This window comes from Oncorhynchus keta, chromosome 4 (assembly GCF_023373465.1).
Source record: "Oncorhynchus keta strain PuntledgeMale-10-30-2019 chromosome 4, Oket_V2, whole genome shotgun sequence".
Taxonomy (NCBI): domain Eukaryota; kingdom Metazoa; phylum Chordata; class Actinopteri; order Salmoniformes; family Salmonidae; genus Oncorhynchus; species Oncorhynchus keta.
In genome coordinates, this window is record NC_068424.1 from 79,192,843 (window position 1) to 79,208,040 (window position 15,198).

At 45.6% G+C, this 15,198-nt stretch overlaps 1 protein-coding gene across 1 annotated transcript in view; it reads left to right on the forward strand.

Annotated features, from left to right (window-relative positions):
* Positions 1 to 866: 866 nt before the first annotated feature.
* LOC127929211 (uncharacterized) overlaps positions 867 to 15,198 on the forward strand; it is a 49,094-nt gene continuing 34,762 nt past the window's right edge. Inside the window, exon 1 of the mRNA XM_052517090.1 lies at positions 867 to 1,491. The gene's annotated coding sequence lies outside the window, so the exon portion shown is untranslated. The remainder of the gene's footprint in view (positions 1,492 to 15,198) is intronic.

Sequence of the window (15,198 nt, forward strand, 5' to 3'; positions counted from 1 at the left end):
ACGTTGTCCTTTCCTATGGTTACGTTGTCCTTTCCTATGGTTACGTTGTCCGTTCCTATGGTTACGTTGTCCGTTCCTATGGTTACGTTGTCCGTTCCTATGGTTACTTTGTCCGTTCCTATGGTTACTTTGTCCTTTCCTAATATTACGTTGTCCGTTCCTATGGTTACGTTGTCCGTTCCTATGTTTACTTTGTCCTTTCCTATCGTTACGTTGTCCGTTCCTATGGTTACGTTGTCCTTTCCTATGGTTACTTTGTCCTTTCCTATGGTTACGTTGTCCGTTCCTATGGTTACTTTGTCCTTTCCTATGGTTGCGTTGTCCTTTCCTATGGTTACGTTGTCCGTTCCTATGGTTACTTTGTCCGTTCCTATGGTTACTTTGTCCTTTCCTAATATTACGTTGTCCGTTCCTATGGTTACGTTGTCCGTTCCTATGTTTACTTTGTCCTTTCCTATGGTTACGTTGTCCGTTCCTATGGTTACGTTGTCCTTTCCTATGGTTACTTTGTCCTTTCCTATGGTTACTTTGTCCTAGGAACAGGGCTCCGGGCAGCCGAGCGGAAATGGAGGAAAACTCGCCTCCCTGCGGACCTGGCATCCTTTCACTCCCTCCTCTCTACATTTTCCTCCTCTGTCTCTGCTGCTAAAGCCACTTTCTACCACTCTAAATTCCAAGCATCTGCCTCTAACCCTAGGAAGCTCTTTGCCACCTTCTCCTCCCTCCTGAATCCCCCCCCCTCCTCCCTCTCTGCAGATGACTTCGTCAACCATTTTGAAAAGAAGGTCGACGACATCCGATCCTCGTTTGCTAAGTCAAACGACACCGCTGGTTCTGCTCACACTGCCCTACCCTGTGCTCTGACCTCTTTCTCCCCTCTCTCTCCAGATGAAATCTCGCGTCTTGTGACGGCCGGCCGCCCAACAACCTGCCCGCTTGACCCTATCCCCTCCTCTCTTCTCCAGACCATTTCCGGAGACCTTCTCCCTTACCTCACCTCGCTCATCAACTCATCCCTGACCGCTGGCTACGTCCCTTCCGTCTTCAAGAGAGCGAGAGTTGCACCCCTTCTGAAAAAACCTACACTTGATCCCTCCGATGTCAACAACTACAGACCAGTATCCCTTCTTTCTTTTCTCTACAAAACTCTTGAACGTGCCGTCCTTGGCCAGCTCTCCCGCTATCTCTCTCAGAATGACCTTCTTGATCCAAATCAGTCAGGTTTCAAGACTAGTCATTCAACTGAGACTGCTCTTCTCTGTATCACGGAGGCGCTCCGCACTGTTAAAGCTAACTCTCTCTCCTCTGCTCTCATCCTTCTAGACCTATCGGCTGCCTTCGATACTGTGAACCATCAGATCCTCCTCTCCACCCTCTCCGAGTTGGGCATCTCCGGCGCGGCCCACGCTTGGATTGTGTCCTACCTGACAGGTCGCTCCTACCAGGTGGCGTGGCGAGAATCTGTCTCCTCACCACGCGCTCTCACCACTGGTGGCCCCAGGGCTCTGTTCTAGGCCCTCTCCTATTCTCGCTATACACCAAGTCACTTGGCTCTGTCATAACCTCACATGGTCTCTCCTATCATTGCTATGCAGACGACACACAATTAATCTTCTCCTTTCCCCCTTCTGATGACCAGGTGGCGAATCGCATCTCTGCATGTCTGGCAGACATATCAGTGTGGATGACGGATCACCACCTCAAGCTGAACCTCGGCAAGACGGAGCTGCTCTTCCTTCCGGGGAAGGACTGCCCGTTCCATGATCTCGCCATCACGGTTGACAACTCCATTGTGTCCTCCTCCCAGAGCGCTAAGAACCTTGGCGTGATCCTGGACAACACCCTGTCGTTCTCAACTAACATCAAGGCGGTGGCCCGTTCCTGTAGGTTCATGCTCTACAACATCCGCAGAGTACGACCCTGCCTCACACAGGAAGCGGCGCAGGTCCTAATCCAGGCACTTGTCATCTCCCGTCTGAGATTACTGCAACTCGCTGTTGGCTGGGCTCCCTGCCTGTGCCATTAAACCCCTACAACTCATCCAGAATGCCGCAGCCCGTCTGGTGTTCAACCTTCCCAAGTTCTCTCACGTCACCCCGCTCCTCCGCTCTCTCCACTGGCTTCCAGTTGAAGCTCGCATCCGCTACAAGACCATGGTGCTTGCCTACGGAGCTGTGAGGGGAACGGCACCTCAGTACCTCCAGGCTCTGATCAGGCCCTACACCCAAACAAGGGCACTGCGTTCATCCACCTCTGGCCTGCTCGCCTCCCTACCACTGAGGAAGTACAGTTCCCGCTCAGCCCAGTCAAAACTGTTCGCTGCTCTGGCCCCCCAATGGTGGAACAAACTCCCTCACGACGCCAGGACAGCGGAGTCAATCACCACCTTCCGGAGACACCTGAAAGCCCACCTCTTTAAGGAATACCTAGGATAGGATAAGTAATCCTTCTCAACCCCCCTTAAAAGATTTAGATGCACTATTGTAAAGTGGCTGTTCCACTGGATGTCATAAGGTGAATGCACCAATTTGTAAGTCGCTCTGGATAAGAGCGTCTGCTAAATGACTTAAATGTAATGTAAATGTCCTATGGTTACTTTGTCCTTTCCTATGGTTACGTTGTCCTTTCCTATGTTTACGTTGTCCTTTCCTATGGTTGTGTTGTCCGTTCCTATGGTTGCGTTGTCCGTTCCTATGGTTACGTTGTCCGTTCCTATGGTTGCGTTGTCCGTTCCTATGGTTATGTTGTCCGTTCCTATGGTTATGTTGTCCGTTCCTATGGTTGCGTTGTCCTTTCCTATGGTTGCGTTGTTCGTTCCTATGGTTGCGTTGTCCGTTCCTATGGTTACGTTGTCCGTTCCTATGGTTACGTTGTCCGTTCCTAAGGTTACGTTGTCCTATCGACTATAGTTCCAGCAGCTATGGTGGATGGGTAACCAGGCAGTACAGATTGGCTCAGCTCAGTAGTGAAAAGTGTATGAGGTTTCAGGTCATTCAAGAAAGCACCCAAGAGAAATTACAAGCTGGGACACACCAGACCGTACCAGTCTATATTGACCTACTCTTTGGGAAACACTGTTCTAACCATCATTTGGGAAACTCCCTATTTGATCTAATGATTTTCATTGTGGTAAATATTTCCCTGACAACCAGATGAAGGCCCAATCAGGATCAGTTTAATATCTGAAAGAAAGTAATATCTCATTGGTTTCAGCTATCATCATGCCAAACAGCTGTAGCTATGGTGATCTGTGTTTTATAGTAGCCTTGTGGACAAAGACACAAAGGGGACAGTCATAAAACGGCACGAGAGGCAATAAAATGGAAATAAAAGATTCATTTTGTAATCTGTGTGTCAGCAGAATCGGTGACACGTCTAGACAGGAAGATGGTACGAGCCAGGACCGCCGTGTGTGTGTGTGTGTGCGTGTGCACGCGCATGCGCGTGTGTGTTTGTGCGCACGTGCATGCATGCGTGCGTGCGTGCGTGCGTGCGTGTGTGTGTGTGTGTGTGTGCGTGTGCGTGCCTGTGTGTGTGTTTGTGCGCGCGTGTGTTTGTGCGCACGTGCATGCGTGCGTGTGTGTGTGTGTGTGTGTGTGTGTGTGCATGTGCGCGCCTGTGTGTGTGTTTGTGCGCGCGTGCATGCGCGTGTGTGTTTGTGTGTGTGCGTGTGCGTGCCTGTGTGTGTGTTTGTGCGCGCGTGCGTGCGTGTGTGTGTGCGTGCGTGTGTGTACGTGTGTGTGTGTGTGTGTGTGTGTGTGTGTGTGTGTGTGTGTGTGTGTGTACAGTGCATTCAGAAAGTATTCAGACTCCTTGACTTTTCCACATGTTATTTTACATTACAGCCTTATTCTAAAATGTAATAAATAAAATCCTCAGCAATCTACACACAATACCCCACAATGACAAAGCAAAAAAAAAAGGTTATTAGAATTTTTGCAAATGTATTAAACAGAAATACGTTATTTACATAAGTATTCAGACCCTGAGACTCGAAATTGAGCTCAGGTGCATCCTGTTTCCATTGATCATCCTTGAGATGTTTCTACAACTTGAGCAATCGGGGGAGAAGGGCCTTGGTCAGGGAGGTGATCAAGAACCTGATGGTCACTCTGACAGAATTCCAGAGTTCCTCTGTGGAAATGGGAGAACCTTCCAGAAGGACAATCATCTCTGCAGCACTCTACCAATCAGGCCTTTCTACCATAAAGGTCAGATGGAAGCCACTCCTCAGTAAAAGGCATATGACAGCATGCTTAGAGTTGACCAAAAGCCACCTAAAGACAATCTGACCATGAGAAACAAGATGATGTTGTATGATGAAACAAAGATTGTACTATTTGGCCTGAATGTCAAGCGTCACATCTGGAGGAAACCTGGCACCATCCCTACGGTGAAGCATGGTGGTGGCAGCATCATGCTGTGGGTATGTTTTTCAGCAGTAGGGACTGGGAGACGAGTCAGGATCAAGGCAAAGGTGAACAGAGCAAAATACAGAGATCCTTGATGAAAACCTGCTCCAGAGCACTCCGGACCTCAGACTGGGGCAAAGGTTCACCTTCCAACAGGACAACAACCCTAGGCACATAGCCAAGACAACGCAGGAGAGACCATGCAAGTTTATGAATGTCGTTAAGTGGCCCAGCCAGAGCCCGGACTTGAACCAGATCTAACCTCTCTGGAGAGACCTGAAAATAGCTGTGCAGCGATGCTCCCCGTCAAATCTGACAGAGCTTGAGAGGATCTGCAGAGAAGAATGGGAGAAACTCTCCCAAATACATGTGTGCCAAGCTTGTAGCGTCTTACCCAAGAAGATTCAAGGCTGCAATCGCTGCCGAAGGAGCTTCAACAAAGTACTGAGTAAAGGGTTTGAATACTTTATGTAAATGTAATATTTCAGCTGTTAATTTTGAATACATTTGCAAACATTTCAAAAAACGTGTTTTTGCTTTGTCATTATGGGGTATTGTGATGTCATTATGGGGTATTGTGATGTCATTATGGGGTATTGTGATGTCATTATGGGGTATTGTGTGTGTAGATTGAGGGGGGAAAAATGTTTCAATACATTTTAGAATAAGGCTGTAAAGTAACAAAAGGTGGAAAAGGTCAAGGAGTCTGAATACTTTCCAAATGCACTGTGTGTGTGTGTGTGTGTGTGTGTGTGTGTGTGTGTGTGTGTGTGTGTGTGTGTGTGTGTGTGTGTGTGTGTGTGTGTGTGTGTGTGTGTGTGTGTGTGTGTGTGTGTGTGTGTGTGTGCGTGTGTGCGTGTGCGTGTGCGCGTGCGCGTGTGTGTGTGTCACCATCCGTCCTGCAGGTACTGACCCATCATCCCACTTTAACAAGGCTACCGGAGAAGACCAAGCTTTTAGTCTGTTTCTTCAATAGCACCCTATTCCCTACATAGTGCACTACTTTCTTTAGACCAAAAGCACTATATACGGGATAGGGTGCTATTTCAGACTCATCCTTAATTTCAACAGCTTGCCTGAATACATTGAATATTTAAACATCTATATTACTTTCTATCTCTGGAGGAAACACAGCTATCTGTAGTGTAGATGGATGGATCGACTAACTACTGTGACCTGATATAACCCTGTAGATGGATGTGTGGACTAACTACTGTGACCTGATATAACCATGTAGATGGATGGATCTACTAACTACTGTGACCTGATATAACCCTGTAGATGGATGGATCGACTAACTACTGTGACCTGATATAACCCTGTAGATGGATGGATCGACTAACTACTGTGACCTGATATAACCATGTAGATGGATGGATCTACTAACTACTGTGACCTGATATAACCCTGTAGATGGATGGATCGACTAACTACTGTGACCTGATATAACCCTGTGGATGGATGGATCGACTAACTACTGTGACCTGATATAAGCCTGTGGATGGATGGATCGACTAACTACTGTGACCTGATATAACCCTATGGATGGATGGATCGACTAACTACTGTGACCTGATATAACCCTGTGGATGGATGGATCGACTAACTACTGTGACCTGATATAACCCTGTAGATGGATGGATCAACTAACTACTGTGACCTGATATAACCCTGTAGATGGATGGATCGACTAACTACTGTGACCTGATATAACCCTGTGGATGGATGGATCTACTAACTACTGTGACCTGATATAACCCTGTAGATGGATGGATCGACTAACTACTGTGACCTGATATAACCCTGTAGATGGATGGATCGACTAACTACTGTGACCTGATATAACCCTGGATCTCTGCTGCTCCAGTACAGTACACCCACAGTCCTCTATTCTCCACTACACCCACACAGGCCTCACAGTTAACACAAAGCAGGCGATAACTGATATGTGACTCAGCCAATTCGTTAGTTGTTGTCGGCCTGTTGTGAATCATTTGGATCACAATGTGAATTCTGTAGCATTGATACCTCTCTGCAATACCTGAGCTGAAAGAGTGTAAAATCTGTCGCTGTGTCCTTGGAAAAGCCACTTAACCCTAAATTGCTCCTAGGGCTCTGTACTACTATGGCTGACCCTTTAAAACAACACATTTCACTTCTACATTCAAATAACACATATGGAGTAACCATGTAGTAACCCCAAAAAAAGTTTTCAACAAATCAGTATATATTTAATATTGGCATTCTCTCAACCAACTTCATGAGGTAGTCACCTGGAATGCATTTCAATTAACAGGTGTGCCTTGTTAAAAGTTAATTTGTGGAATTTCTTTCCTTCGGAATGCGTTTGAGCCAATCAGTTGTGTTGTGACGAGGTAGGCGTGGTATACAGAAGACGGCCCTGTTAGATCCGGTTTAACATGTATAACACTTTAAAGATGACTCGGCGTAGCACATATGAGACTTTATGGCCGTTTTTATTGGGAGGTTCAGTCCGGGCCAACCAGATGGTGTACTGTGTTGATTAAGGCAGTAAATCTATCACAGGAACAGGGGCTCCCACAGCTAAACAACAGAGAAGGAAACACTGTTTCATTAAAACCCCGTGGAAGACTTTCAACAGATATGGTTTAAGCTTTTTGATACATTTTGATTCAAGTGTTTTTCTGAAAACTTTTATGGGATGGATTACATATATGATACTTGTCTCTGTTGTCTCTGGCAGGGACTGCTGCTATTGCATTGTCCTAATGTTCATGATAACATATGATTGATGATGGGTGTTATTTGTTTTGCATTGCAATAACAGCCTAAACTCACAACTGTGTTGTGTATCCCCAACAAGATAGAGTTAACAAACATACTGTAGTTTCAACGGTCAAAACAACATCTGTTGGGCCAGTGAACCCCCAAAAATACTGTAGTTTCAACGGTCAAAACAACATCTGTGATTTTCCATTTTTCTCTGAGGATATTTTTGCTATTTAAAGACACTGTGATGGACTAATATAATTACATCAAGATTCTGTGACATGTAACAGAGGGTCTGAGCTGCACGTAGTCTCATCCTCCACATTAGATCTGCTGCAGTCTCATCCTCCACATTAGATCTGCTGCAGTCTCATCTTCCACATTAGATCTGCTGCAGTCTCATCCTCCACATTAGATCTGCTGCAGTCTCATCCTCCACATTAGATCTGCTGCAGTCTCATCCTCCACATTAGATCTGCTGCAGTCTCATCCTCCACATTAGATCTGCTGCAGTCTCATCCTCCACATTAGATCTGCTGCAGTCCACTGTACTGTCCCCTCTCCCCTCCCGCGGTGACAGTGTGCGCATCCAAAATGGCACCCTATTTCATGTAGAGTGCACTACTTTTGGCTAGAGCATTATGGGAAAGGGTCCCATTTCAGATGAGTCCAGTTCCTTCAGTGTGAAGGAATTAACTTTTTCTCTGGCTCTGGAAACTCCCGCAACTATTTTTACTTCTTCAGTTTCAGTAATTACCATGGTTTTCTCTCTCTCTCTCTCTCTCTCTCTCTCTCTCTCTCTCTCTCTCTCTCTCTCTCTCTCTCTCTCTCTCTCTCTCTCTACTCTCTCTACTCTCTCTCTTCTCTCTCACTCTCTCTACTCTCTCTCTCTTCTCTCTCTTCTCTCTCACTCTCTCTACTCTCTCTCTCTTCTCTCTCTTCTCTCTCTCTCTCTACTCTCTCTCTCTCTCTCTCTTCTCTCTCACTCTCTCTACTCTCTCTCTCTCTCTGCACTAAAACCCATTAACATTTAGATTTCAATCTGTCCTGCTAGAATAAATCTCAATTTGATATTATCAGATATTTGGATTGGACTGGATGAAGATCAGGAAATATGCTGAAAATGTCTCTTATATTGCTGTAGCAATTTCTCCTCAGCTGTCAGGCTATAGTTAGAAAGTAGTGCACTATATATAGGGAATAGGGTGCCATTTGGCACTGGTTAAAAGTAGTGCACTATATAGGGAATAGGGTGCCATTTGGGAAACACCATGTCTACTGGGTACTGAAATACAGACTGAACCTGATCCTTTGAACCTGTATGACAACATCCTCACCACGGGCTCCTAAAGGGATCATTTGTCCAGGTAATTGTAACAGGAGTTTTTGTTGTTTTCATTATTGCATCTTGATTGAGGTTTATTTCTGTGGGAGATTATATTAATAATTAATCCATTTGAATCTGTATATATCAATGATGTTGCTCTTGCTGCGGGCGATTCCCTGATCCACCTCTACTCAGACGACACCATTCTGTATACTTCTGGCCCTTCCTTGGACACTGTGCTATCTAACCTCCAAATGAGCTTCAATGCCATACAACACTCCTTCCGTGGCCTCCAACTGCTCTTAAACGCTAGTAAAACCAAATGCATGCTTTTCAACCGTTCGCTGCCTGCACCCGCACGCCCGACTTGCATCACCACCCTGGATGGTTCCGACCTAGAATATGTGGACATCTATAAGTACCTAGGTGTCTGGCGAGACTGTAAACTCTCCTTCCAGACTCAAAGCAAACATCTCCAATCTAAAATCAAATCTAGAGTCGGCTTTCTATTCCGCAACAAAGCCTCCTTCACTCACGCCGCCAAACATACCCTAGTAAAACTGACTATCCTACCGATCCTCGACTTCGGCGATGTCATCTACAAAATAGCTTCCAATACTCTACTCAGCAAACTGGATGCAGTTTATCACAGTGCCATCCGTTTTGTTACTAAAGCACCTTATACCACCCACCACTGCGACCTGTATGCTCTTGTCGGCTGGCTCTTGCTACATATTCGTCGCCAGACCCACTGGCTCCAGGTCAGTCTTTGCTAGGTAAAGCTCCGTCTTATCTCAGTTCACTGGTCATGATGGTAACACCCACCCGTAGCACGCGCTCCAGCAGGTGTATCTCACTGATCGTCCCTAAAGCCAACACCCCATTTGGCCGCCTTTCCTTCCAGTTCTCTGCTGCCTGTGACTGGAACGAATTTCAAAAATCGCTGAAGTTGGAGACTTTTATCTCCCTCACCAACTTTAAACATCTGCTATCTGAGCAGCTAACCGATCGCTGCAGCTGTACATAGTCCGTCCGTAAATAGCCCACCCAATTTACCTACCTCATCCCCATACTGTTTTTATTTATTTACTTTTCTGCTCTTTTGCACACCAGTATCTCTACCTGCAACTCAGCATTCTTTGTCCTCCAAACACGACGAGTTGAGTTTTTACCAAAAAGTTATATTTTGGTTTCATCTGACCATATGACATTCTCCCAATCTTCTTCTGGATCATCCAAATGCTCTCTAGCAAACTTCAGACGGGCCTGGACATGTACTGGCTTAAGCAGGGGGACACGTCTGGCACTGCAGGATTTGAGTCCCTGGCGGCGTAGTGTGTTACTGATGGTAGGCTTTGTTACTTTGGTCCCAGCTCTCTGCAGGTCATTCACTAGGTCCCCCTGTGTGGTTCTGGGATTTTTGCTCACTGTTCTTGTGATCATTTTGACCCCACGGGGTGAGATCTTGCGTGGAGCCCCAGATCGAGGGAGATTATCAGTGGTCTTGTATGTCTTCCATTTCCTAATAATTGCTCCCACAGTTGATTTCTTCAAACCAAGCTGCGTACCTATTGCAGATTCAGTCTTCCCAGCCTGGTGCAGGTCTACAATTTTGTTTCTGGTGTCCTTTGACAGCTCTTTGGTCTTGGCCATAGTGGAGTTTGGAGTGTGACTGTTTGAGGTTATGGACAGGTGTCTTTTATACTGACAACAAGTTCAAACAGGTGCCATTAATACAGGTAACGAGTGGAGGACAGAGGAGCCTCTTAAAGAAGAAGTTACAGGTCTGTGAGAGCCAGAAATCTTGCTTGTTTGTAGGTGACCAAATACTTATTTTCCACCATAATTTGTAAATAAATTCATAAAAAATCTGACAATGTGATTTTCCTGATTTTTTTCCCTCATTTTCTCTGTCATAGTTGAAGTGTACCTATGATGAAAATTACAGGCCTCTCATCTTTTTAAGTGGGAGAACATGCACAATTGGTGGCTGACTAAATACTTTTTTTGCCCCACTGTATATATAGTTAGAAATGCACATTCGTTGCATTCTATAATTTAACACAATATGTTAATGTATCATATTGATTTAAGATGTATTTAGTAAACGGATTAATTAACTCATTACAGGACAAAGTAGCCAAGTGGTGAAAAAAGTGGTAATTAAAGCTTCAACTCCAGAAGGCTTTTGAGAAGTCATTCATTATGAGTACAATAGTAAATAGCCTGATATCCCCTTTTGGTCAACATTATGTCTTTATTCTTATCTGAAATTATTATGTACAAAAGTTGTAAAAGTATATCCCTATAAAGGAATCCATTTCATTCAAGTACATTTCTAGATTTTATGTGAGCAGATACACTATGTGGCCAAAAGTATGTGGACATGTCAAACATCTCATTCCAAAATTATGGACATTAATATGGAGTTGGTCCCCACCCCTCTTTGTTGCAATAACAGCCTCCACTCTTCTGGGAAGGATTTCCATTAGATGTTGGAACATTGCTGCAGGGCCTTGTTTCCATTTAGCCATAAGAGCATTAGTGAGGTCGGGCACTGATGTTGTGCGATTAGGCTTGGCTCGCAGTCGGAGTTTCAGTTCATCCCAAAGTTGTTCGATGGGGTTGAGGTCTGGGCTCTGTGCAGGCCAGTCAAGTTCTTCCACGCCGATCTCAAAACTAAACAAAATTCTGTTTGGACCTCTCTTTGTGAACGGGGGCATTGTCATGCTGAAACAGGAAAGGGCCTTCCCCAAACAATTGCCACAAAATTGGAAGCACATAATTGTCTAGATTGTCATTTGTTGTAGCATTGAGGTAGGGGCTTAGACCAAACCATGAAAAACAGCCCCAGACCGTTATTCCTCCTTTGACAAATTGACTTGTTGGAAAAGTGGCATCCTATGACAGTGCCACGTTGAAAGTCACTGAGGTCTTCAGTAAGGCCATTCTACTGGCAATGTTTGTCTATGGAGATTGCATGGCGGTGTGCTCAATTTTATACACCTGTCAGCAATGTGGCTGAAATAGCCAAATCCACTCATTTGCAGGGGCATCCACATACTTTTGAATATAGAGTGTATTTACATATTAACCCCTGAATGAGATGTATTAGCAGAGTGAAATGACTGTGATGACATTTGGTCCATAATAAAGAACTTTATAAGAAGTTTATATAATAAGAGAGAGAGAAAGATTGTCCCAAGGGAACTATCATTCCTTAACCCTTTGTCTCTGAGCTCTGAATACGGTTGATGGTCGGTTCCCTGGTTACGACAACACCGTAGTCAATCTCATTCATTCCCCTCTATACTCGGTCCATTATTTATACATCAGCTTCATGATTCCACCTCGCCTCTCGTCTACAGAGACATGATGTCATGAGGTTTATGTCTCTCCACGGGATCTTTACTCGGTTGGCTCCATTTCAGACTGCGATACAACACATCATGTGAAATAGGGGACCCCATGGCTGTGTGTGTGTTTGATGTATTTCATCTGATTAATAACTCTACCTATGTGTAAACATTACCTCGATTACCTCGACTAACCAGTGTCCCTGCTCTTTGACTCTGTACTGATACCCCCTGTATATAGTCTCCACTTTGACTCTGTACCAGTACCCCCTGTATATAGTCTCCACTTTGACTCTGTACCAGTACCCCCTGTATATAGCCTCCACATTGACTCTGTACCTGTACCCCCTGTATATAGTCTCCACTTTGACTCTGTACCAGTACCCCCTGTATATAGTCTCCACATTGACTCTGTACCAGTACCCCCTGTATATAGTCTCCACTTTGACTCTGTACCGATACCCCCTGTATATAGTCTCCACTTTGACTCTGTACCGATACCCCCTGTATATAGTCTCCACATTGACTCTGTACCAGTACCCCCTGTATATAGTCTCCACTTTGACTCTGTACCGATACCCCCTGTATATAGTCTCCACTTTGACTCTGTACCGGTACCCCCTGTATATAGTCTCCACATTGACTCTGTACCGGTACCCCCTGTATATAGCCTCCACATTGACTCTGTACCGATACCCCCTGTATATAGTCTCCACTTTGACTCTGTACCAGTACCCCCTGTATATAGTCTCCACATTGACTCTGTACCAGTACCCCCTGTATATAGTCTCCACTTTGACTCTGTACCGATACCCCCTGTATATAGTCTCCACTTTGACTCTGTACCGGTACCCCCTGTATATAGTCTCCACATTGACTCTGTACCGGTACCCCCTGTATATAGCCTCCACATTGACTCTGTACCGATACCCCCTGTATATAGTCTCCACTTTGACTCTGTACCAGTACCCCCTGTATATAGTCTCCACATTGACTCTGTACCAGTACCCCCTGTATATAGTCTCCACTTTGACTCTGTACCGATACCCCCTGTATATAGTCTCCACTTTGACTCTGTACCGGTACCCCCTGTATATAGTCTCCACATTGACTCTGTACCAGTACCCCCTGTATATAGCCTCCACATTGACTCTGTACTGATACCCCCTGTATATAGTCTCCACTTTGACTCTGTACCAGTACCCCCTGTATATAGTCTCCACTTTGACTCTGTACCGATACCCCCTGTATATAGTCTCCACTTTGACTCTGTACCGGGGTCCCCTGTATATAGTCTCCACTTTGACTCTGTACCGGGGTCCCCTGTATATAGTCTCCACTTTGACTCTGTACCGGTACCCCCTGTATATAGCCTCCACATTGACTCTGTACCGGTACCCCCTGTATATAGTCTCCACATTGACTCTGTACCAGTACCCCCTGTATATAGTCTCCACATTGACTCTGTACCAGTACCCCCTGTATATAGCCTCCACATTGACTCTGTACCAGTACCCCCTGTATATAGACTCCACATTGACTCTGTACCAGTACCCCCTGTATATAGACTCCACATTGACTCTGTACCAGTACCCCCTGTATATAGTCTCCACATTGACTCTGTACCAGTACCCCCTGTATATAGTCTCCACATTGACTCTGTACCAGTACCCCCTGTATATAGTCTCCACATTGACTCTGTACCAGTACCCCTGTATATAGTCTCCACATTGACTCTGTACCAGTACCCCCTGTATATAGTCTCCACATTGACTCTGTACCAGTACCCCCTGTATATAGTCTCCACATTGACTCTGTACCAGTACCCCCTGTATATAGTCTCCACATTGACTCTGTACCAGTACCCCCTGTATATAGTCTCCACATTGACTCTGTACCAGTACCCCCTGTATATAGTCTCCACATTGACTCTGTACCAGTACCCCCTGTATATAGTCTCCACTTTGACTCTGTACCAGTACCCCCTGTATATAGTCTCCACATTGACTCTGTACCAGTACCCCCTGTATATAGTCTCCACTTTGACTCTGTACCGGTACCCCCTGTATATAGCCTCCACATTGACTCTGTACCGGTACCCCCTGTATATAGTCTCCACATTGACTCTGTACCAGTACCCCCTGTATATAGTCTCCACATTGACTCTGTACCAGTACCCCCTGTATATAGCCTCCACATTGACTCTGTACCAGTACCCCCTGTATATAGACTCCACATTGACTCTGTACCAGTACCCCCTGTATATAGACTCCACATTGACTCTGTACCAGTACCCCCTGTATATAGTCTCCACATTGACTCTGTACCAGTACCCCCTGTATATAGTCTCCACATTGACTCTGTACCAGTACCCCCTGTATATAGTCTCCACATTGACTCTGTACCAGTACCCCCTGTATATAGTCTCCACATTGACTCTGTACCAGTACCCCCTGTATATAGTCTCCACATTGACTCTGTACCAGTACCCCCTGTATATAGTCTCCACATTGACTCTGTACCAGTACCCCCTGTATATAGTCTCCACATTGACTCTGTACCAGTACCCCCTGTATATAGTCTCCACATTGACTCTGTACCAGTACCCCCTGTATATAGTCTCCACATTGACTCTGTACCAGTACCCCCTGTATATAGTCTCCACTTTGACTCTGTACCAGTACCCCCTGTATATAGTCTCCACATTGACTCTGTACCAGTACCCCCTGTATATAGTCTCCACTTTGACTCTGTACCGATACCCCCTGTATATAGTCTCCACTTTGACTCTGTACCGGGGTCCCCTGTATATAGTCTCCACTTTGACTCTGTACCGATACCCCCTGTATATAGTCTCCACTTTGACTCTGTACCGATACCCCCTGTATATAGTCTCCACTTTGACTCTGTACCGATACCCCCTGTATATAGTCTCCACTTTGACTCTGTACCGGGGTCCCCTGTATATAGTCTCCACTTTGACTCTGTACCGATACCCCCTGTATATAGTCTCCACTTTGACTCTGTACCGGTACCCCCTGTATATAGTCTCCACATTGACTCTGTACCGATACCCCCTGTATATAGCCTCCACATTGACTCTGTACCGGGGTCCCCTGTATATAGTCTCCACATTGACTCTGTACCGGTACCCCCTGTATATAGCCTCCACATTGACTCTGTACCGGTTCCCCCTGTATATAGTCTCCACTTTGACTCTGTACCGGTACCCCCTGTATATAGCCTCCACATTGACTCTGTACCAGTACCCCCTGTATATAGTCTCCACTTTGACTCTGTACCGGGGTCCCCTGTATATAGTCTCCACATTGACTCTGTACCAGTACCCCCT